Source organism: Equus asinus, chromosome 14 (genome assembly GCF_041296235.1).
Source record: "Equus asinus isolate D_3611 breed Donkey chromosome 14, EquAss-T2T_v2, whole genome shotgun sequence".
Taxonomy (NCBI): Eukaryota; Metazoa; Chordata; class Mammalia; order Perissodactyla; family Equidae; genus Equus; species Equus asinus.
Genome location: NC_091803.1, coordinates 967,922 through 973,921, shown reverse-complemented (window position 1 = coordinate 973,921; position 6,000 = coordinate 967,922).

The window sequence follows — 6,000 nt, the reverse complement described above, 5'->3', positions numbered from 1 at the left end:
GGTACCACCGGACGTCCAGCCATTTTTCATGGCTTGACCTCACTTTTAATTAGAGACTAAATTATTCATGCTGTTTGATGGGAGACGAGGCTTGGGAGGTGCCTGGGCCCTGGGCGGGCTCAGCCAGGCTGAAACCACCCCTTCAGATCAAACATAAGTGGCCAGGAGAAAAACAACTTGCCCGCGTGCCTCCTGCACGCCCCACATCCATCACTCGCCGGCCTGTGGGCCGAGACTCAGAATGCAGCAGAAGCGGGAAGGGAGGCCCACTGAGCCCTGAGGGCCCGGCAGCTTCTCCCTCCAGCACCCCAGCCTGCCCACTCATAGCCGGCCGAGGCGTGGCTGTCGGGCGGAGCTGGCTGAATTGGTATCCGAGCCCAGTGGGGCTCGCCTCTTCCTTGCGGCCCGCAGCCGGGCTTCAGGGCTGAACCAGGGGAGGGAAGGGAGCCCCTTCTAAGCCCAGGACTTTGGCTGAGGAAGATGAGGAAGAGTCCACCTGACACCTACACCCAGGTCCACCTGGTACCTACACCAAGTCCACCTGGTCCCTACACCCAGGTCCACCTGGTCCCTACACCCAGGTCCACCTGGTCCCTACACCAAGTCCACCTGGTCCCTACACCCAGGTCCACCTGGTCCCTACACCCAGGTCCACCTGGTCCCTACACCCAGGTCCACCTGGTCCCTACACCAAGTCCACCTGGTCCCTACACCAAGTCCACCTGGAACCTACACCAAGTCCACCTGGTACCTACACCAAGTCCACCTGGTACCTACACCAAGTCCACCTGGAACCTACACCAAGTCCACCTGGTCCCTACACCAAGTCCACCTGGTCCCTACACCCAGGTCCACCTGGTCCCTACACCAAGTCCACCTGGTCCCTACACCAAGTCCACCTGGAACCTACACCAAGTCCACCTGGAACCTACACCACGTCCACCTGGTACTGATACCCAGGTCCGCCTGGTACTTATACCCAAGTCCACCTGGTCCCTACACGAAGTCCACCTGGTCCCTACACCAAGTCCACCTGGTCCCTACACCCAGGTCCACCTGGTCCCTACACCAAGTCCACCTGGTCCCTACACCAAGTCCACCTGGTCCCTACACCCAGGTCCACCTGGTCCCTACACCAAGTCTACTGGGTACCTACACCCAGGTCCACCTGGAACCTACACCAACACCACCTGGTACCTACACCCAGGTCCACCTGGAACCTACACCAAGTCCACCTGGTCCCTACACCAAGTCCACCTGGTCCCTACACCAAGTCCACCTGGTCCCTACACCAAGTCCACCTGGTCCCTACACCAAGTCCACCTGGTACTTATACCCAAGTCCACCTGGTACTTATACCCCAGTCTACCTGGTACTTACATCAAGTCCACCTGGTACCTACACCACGTCCACCTGGTACTGATACCCAGGTCCACCTGGTCCCTACACCAAGTCCACCTGGTCCCTACACCAAGTCCACCTGGTCCCTACACCAGGTCCACCTGGTACCTACACCAGGTCCACCTGGTCCCTACACCAGGTCCACCTGGTACCTACACCAGGTCCACCTGGTCCCTACACCAAGTCCACCTGGTCCCTACACCAAGTCCACCTGGTCCCTACACCAAGTCCACCTGGTACTTATACCCAAGTCCACCTGGTACCTACACCCAGGTCCACCTGGTACCTACACCAAGTCCACCTGGTCCCTACACCAAGTCCACCTGGTACCTACACCAAGTCCACCTGGTACCTACACCAAGTCCACCTGGTACTTATACCCAAGTCCACCTGGTACTTATACCCAAGTCCACCTGGTACTTATACCCCAGTCTACCTGGTACTTACATCAAGTCCACCGGGGCCTACACCACGTCCACCTGGTACTGATACCCAGGTCCACCTGGTACTTATACCCAAGTCCACCTGGTCCCTACACCAAGTCCACCTGGTATCTACACCAAGTCCACCTGGTCCCTACACCAAGTCCACCTGGTACTTATACCCAAGTCCACCTGGTACCTACACCAAGTCCACCTGGTACTTATACCCAAGTCCACCTGGTACTTATACCCAAGTCCACCTGGTACTTATACCCCAGTCTACCTGGTACTTACATCAAGTCCACCGGGGCCTACACCACGTCCACCTGGTACTGATACCCAGGTCCACCTGGTACTTATACCCAAGTCCACCTGGTCCCTACACCAAGTCCACCTGGTATCTACACCAAGTCCACCTGGTCCCTACACCAAGTCCACCTGGTACTTATACCCAAGTCCACCTGGTACCTACACCCAGGTCCACCTGGTACCTACACCAAGTCCACCTGGTACCTACACCAAGTCCACCTGGTACCTACACCAAGTCCACCTGGTACCTACACCAAGTCCACCTGGTACCTACACCAAATCCACCTGGTACCTACCCCCTAGTGCCCCTCCTGTCCTTATGTCCCTTGACACCTCCACCCTACCTGATGACTCCCTTCCGATTTAACACAACACACATTTACTGAGCACCAGCTGAGTGCAAGGCCTGTGCTGGGTGATGCCAGGGATGTGACGCGAGCTGCCCCAATCCTGCCTGCCCAAGAGGGGCTCACGAAATAGAACTGCCAAGACAGAGCCTGCAGAGGGGCTGTAGTTGCATTGAGGTGTGGCCAGGTGGTCCCGGAAGGCTTGGGGAGGAGGGGTCGTGCAGCTCTGCCCCTCCATCGCAGCAGGCCAGTGCCCCTTGCTGGCCCCACCCTCACGCTTCCTCCCACGCACCGTCTCCAGCACTTGGGGCCTCATCTGCTGCATGGGACACTGCTCTGCCCTCTGGCGGGTCCCAGGCCTGGGGGGGCCCCCAAGGCCATGGCCACAGGAAGGTTCCCAGGCTGGTCCACGCAGGCTTGGGTCTGAGAGCCCCAGGGGTGGGGGAAGGAGGGGTTTCAACAGAATGGAGGGAAGTCCCAGAACTGTGCGTTCACATGCCCAAAAGAGACACAAGATGGGGAAACTGAGGCTAGAGCAGGTGCACGACTTCCCTCTGATCACACGAGGAGGTCATGGCAAAGCCAGGCCTGAGGGCAAGCCGTTTCCACCATCCTGGGCTGTCCCTGCCGGGTACGTGTGCTGGGCCCCAGGAGCTCAGGGGCCTGCCTGTGCCCTCACCCCAACCTCTTCTCTCTGCCACCCCACATGCCGAGGGCGCCCCCTGTTGCAGGACGGCTCCGGGACCCCACACGGCCCCCAGCCACCACCGTCCCAGCCCAGGCTGTGGCTCGGATCTCCCGCACCCCCACTGCGGCTCTGGGGACCCCAAGGTCTCCACCTGAGCGGGCTCAAGTAAGCCCCATACCTGCTTCAAACCTCAGTTTCCCTGTCTGCCATCTGGGGTGCTGACGCTCACCACATAGCGTTACTGTGAGGGTCGGGGCCAGAGCAGCCTTGGGGAGCCACACGGGCGGGGGGCTCCCTGTCTGATCTGAGCTCGCCAGTGACACAGACCTGCCCCCTCCAGGAGCCCCAGCTGCCCGCCTGCAAAGTGGGGGGAGTGTTACCATCCGCCCCCCGGGTGGCTCTGAAGATTCCAGAGACCCTTCTGGTAAACGCCTCGAAGGGTGCTGGCGCACAGTAGGTGTCAGTACTGGGAACTGCTGACCATCATCACCGTCAGCCTGGGCAGCGGAGTGACAGGGAATCCCAATCATGGGCCCCCGGTGGGGAGAGGTGGGCGGGGCGAGCAAAGCCCTGATCTGCGGCGTTTGCTGACGTCTGTGGTGTAGATCTTTGTCTTATGGCCGATCTCAACCCTGCAGAGTGATGTCACTGATGGTGACATCGTGCAGAGAGGCGCACAGGCGGTTCCCATTGTGAGCTGGTGTGGGCCACCTCCAGTGCACCCCAGAGTCTCCGGGGCCCAGGTTCCTCACCCCTAAACGGAGAGACATTCATCGGATGGTCCCTGCTTGGGTCTTAGCCACCCCAGACCCAGGGTGAGCCCAGGAGGACCCCCCGGGAATGCTCCCCAGGAATGCTCACAGGGTGGGGGCCTGGGTGGTCCCCAGCAGCCTGGCTGTGAGGCAGGGGGACGGGGCGGGGTGGGGGAAGCTGGTCTCGCCCTCCTTTTCCCTCTCTCTGCCACAGTGGACCCCGTAAAAGGGGTGCCCTCGGCTGGCTGGCAGCTCTCAGGTAGCCAGGAAGGCAGGGGCTCGTTATTCCAGAAGAGCAAAACTGCCACACGTCAGAGGCAAGACGGGTGAGGGTACGGGGCAGCTCTCAGCCGAGGCCTGGCTCAGGGACCCCTCCACCCTGCAGCCTCGTGCGGCCCCAATCTGCCCGCCACGGCCAGTTCAGGCCTATTGATGCCCAGCAGTCAGCCCCCCTGGGAAGGCAGAGTGGGCCAGGCTCCAGCTGCAGGGTCACACGCATCTGCCCTCCAACCCCTGCTCAGCCGCTGCCCAGCTATGTGTCCTCCAGTAAGCGTCTGAACCTCTCTGAGTCTCTGCTTCCTCCTCGATCAGCCTCTCAGGGGTGCCAACAGGGCTTCGCACAGGAGGCCTGGAAAGGGCTTTTAAACATGCTGGCGTCCCTGAGGGTGGGGATGGGGGGAGAGACACCTGGGCAAGCTTCCTTATCCTGGAGGAGGGGCACGTGGGTCCCAGAGGACCGTGGAGGGGGCTTTGGGCTCTGGGTGCCGGGAGGCCGGGATGAGAGGCGGGTGAGGAGAGGCCCATGGGGTGGAGGAGCCCCTTCCCCTCCCCAGGCTGAGATTGCAGCCACCCCAGCGGGCGGCTCCTTTGTCACTGGGCTTCCGGGGGAGGGCGGGAGAGGGCGGCCTTCCAGCGTTCCCACGGCGACCCCCAGCCGGTCTGGGGAGGAATAAATCAATCCAGGGATGTGAGCCCCTGGGAGGGTCGCCTCGGGAGGGTGGGCACGTCCTCCTGTTGCGGGGAGAGGGGGTTCTCGCACCCGCAGAAGCCGAATTTGCCCGCACGGAGCCCCTAGGAGCTCGCCCTTCTCTCTGCAACGTCGGAAGATAAATCAGAAGCAACAAGACTGTTCCACGGTGCCGTCCCCGTGGCATCACGGCGCTAAATGACAGATGTTTCGCTCTGCAAAGTGGTTCTGACGCCCGTGCAGAAACTTTGTCTCTAATGGTTTCCGCACACGCCCACGGGGTGCAGGGGGCTCGTGGCGGGCTCGCTGTCACCTGGCCACACGATGCAACAGGCTGAGGGGCAGGGCGGGGGCCTCCTGAGGCTCCACCATGTCTGGCCTGGCTCTGCGGAGCAGGTGCCGAGCGATGGCGGCCGGCCGGAAGGGGCGTCCCAGGGTGTTTAAGCAGTGGCCGACCCTGGCCCCAGGCCAGCAGGACAAGCCGGACAAAGTCACCTTGAGCAGCAGGCCTGAGGCGCCTGTCAGAGAACTCCAGACACGAGGGAAGGCGTCCACTTAAGGGGCAGCCAGTGGCCTGGGTTCCAGACCCAGGGGCGACCTGCACAAGTGGATGCCCTTCCCTGGACCTCAGCGTCCTTGTCCAGCGGGCGACCCCACTTGTGCAATGCTGGCCAGATGTCAGGTGCAGGGATGGGCATGGACAGTAAAGCCATCGAGCCTGCCTGAGTCAATCCAGAAGGGCTTCCCAGAGGAGAGGGCACCCCGGCTGGGCCGTGAAGGATGAGTAGGAGTTTGCCAGGCAGGCAGGGAAAGGAGGAAGTGTGTTCCAGGCGGGAAAAGTGGCCTGCGTGGCGTGACCTCCTGGGGGCTGGCGTGGGGCACGGGAAAAGAGAACAGGAGAGGTGGGGCCTAGAGAGGTGGGTTTCTAGCCCCCAGCACTCCTCATCCCTCTCTGGGCCTCAGTTTCTCCTTCTGTGAAAGGAAAAGGCTGGACTCAGTGACCCGGAGGACATCTTCCAGTTCCACATGGGATTCTGTGACCCCGAGGAGGGCAGACTGTCAGGGGAGATGCCCCGGGATACCCAGGAAGCTGCATGTCAATGGCTTTTGATGA